The 1987-nt window shown below is 34.4% G+C and overlaps 1 long non-coding RNA gene across 1 annotated transcript in view; it reads right to left on the bottom strand.

Moving 5' to 3' along the window:
* Positions 1-47: 47 nt before the first annotated feature.
* The window catches only part of LOC128251549 (uncharacterized), a 5438-nt gene continuing 3498 nt past the window's right edge, over positions 48-1987 (bottom strand). Inside the window, exons 2-3 of the long non-coding RNA XR_008267168.1 lie at positions 1893-1976; positions 48-269 (exon numbers count right to left, since the gene is read on the bottom strand). This is a non-coding gene — a long non-coding RNA (uncharacterized LOC128251549). The remainder of the gene's footprint in view (positions 270-1892; positions 1977-1987) is intronic.

The following is a 1987-nucleotide window of genomic DNA, read 5'->3' as shown; positions in this document are numbered from 1 at the left end:
ATATATATATATATATATATATATATATATACACACACACATGCATGCATATATATGTGTGTGTGTTTCTCTGCATATCTGTGTGTGTGTTTCTCTGCATATCTGTGTTTCTGTGTTGCATCAGAGCAGATGTGGGTGTGTTAACGTGCTCGTAACTTAGGTGTTCGGGAGTATGGTCGATAAAATAAGTACCAGACTTACGAGAAATAAGTGATGGAGTCGATTATTTCGACTGAAAACGGTACTCCACCATGGTCGCATCCAAAGTACTGAAACAAGAAGAAAAGTACAAGAATATAAGAATAATATCTCAATTTGAAGCCTGAATACATAGCCACAAGATTAATTGGAGACAATTCCTGTCCATTGTATCATTCAACAGATTCATTTTAGAAATCGTGATATTGGGACAATCATTCTCTCTGAATTTTTGAACATCAGAAAAATTGGGGAGAGCGTTTATGACATTTAAAAATTCGTAACGAAACCCTTTACATTTCCAGTTTCTGTTTTTAATTTCTACCTGTACAGAATACAATAACTGTTGACATACATGAAGCACTCACACACATATGTGTGTGTTAGTGTTTGTGTGTGTATGAGTGTGTCTATGTGTGCGTGTGCGTGTTTTTGTTTTTCGATAATATTTTCAAGATTTTCTACTTTTCTGAGAAGGGAACAATTACTGGATATTTGCTTTTCTAGGAAGACGCCCTCCGGACAGGGTATGATTGCAATTTATTTTATCCCAATGAATCTGCCAACACGATGTTTCTAGCCTAAGCCAATGTTATATTTTGCCAGAATTATACTTGACCTTGTGTCTCTTGATGAAAAACAGTAGGTTAAAATTAAATAAGAAAATAACATAAATAATTACATAAAATTGCCACGTAACGAAAAGGGAGATTTACTGATTTTCGGTGACATAAAAAAAAAACCTTACAGCTGCGTGATTTATCTATATATATAAATGTACAAAATATATGTTTATCCATTGCTCCTTCGGGTGAAAGCTTCATTTCTGATTTATCTTCTTATCATATGTAAGTAGATGTAATTTAGTCTCGTTAATTGAACACTTATTGCACTATCACACGCACACTCACATACACCATTAAGAATTTGCGCCTCTCTAATGTATTTCAATTAATATTATAACAATTGGATCCGAGTATGATTCGAGAAACAACGATGAAATATTGTATATTTATTCTTCTCTTTGTTCGTAAGTAACGTGTAAGTTTTTTCATGAAATATTTTATGCTTAATATATGATTCCTTTCTCCGTTTCTTGATATATATATTTGTGTGTAAGAGAGAATGAGAAAGAAAGAGAGAGAAAGAGAGAGAGAGAGAGATAGTGTGTGTGTGTGAGTGTGTATGTCTTTGTCTACAGATGTATATTTATGTGTGTATATGTGTGTGTTTGTATGTGTTGTTGGACGTGTGTGTATATGTGTGTATCACAGGTGATGTTATGTTCACCGCCTTAGCAAAGGCAGAGTTATTGATTTCAGGCACTTTTGTTTGTTTTTTTTACCTGTAGACACGATATACCAAGGACAAAAGGATGGATTGACCATGTGACTGGTTTGAAAGATTTAGATTTGGGTTCGATCTGGACAAGGATTCTGGGTTATTTTTCCGATTTTTCCCCTTAATTTGGGGAGCGGTCGTGTGCAGCTTTAGTATTCTTGTTTGTGACAGCAGTCGTGTTTATTTCAGATATTATGGTTTTAAAAACTATTTATGGCTAATCGATGACAGGACGCTGGTGAAGGTTTTCGCCCTCTAATTGCTCTTGTTCATATTGTAATGAATAATCTGGAGATAGAACTTGGACATCAATAGAACGATGAATAAAATTGCAGATGGTGGAATATATGTACCTGGTTTCCTTTGTGATTGTGTTAGTTCTCAACCAGCTTACATTTTGTGTGAAGGTTCATTGGAATCATTATAACTCAGTGTTTCTGAAAGATAA

The sequence above is a fragment of the Octopus bimaculoides genome, unplaced genomic scaffold (assembly GCF_001194135.2).
Source record: "Octopus bimaculoides isolate UCB-OBI-ISO-001 unplaced genomic scaffold, ASM119413v2 Scaffold_313189, whole genome shotgun sequence".
Lineage (NCBI taxonomy): Eukaryota > Metazoa > Mollusca > Cephalopoda > Octopoda > Octopodidae > Octopus > Octopus bimaculoides.
The sequence above is the reverse complement of the archived record's forward strand: the minus strand, read 5'-3'. Positions and strand labels throughout refer to the sequence as shown.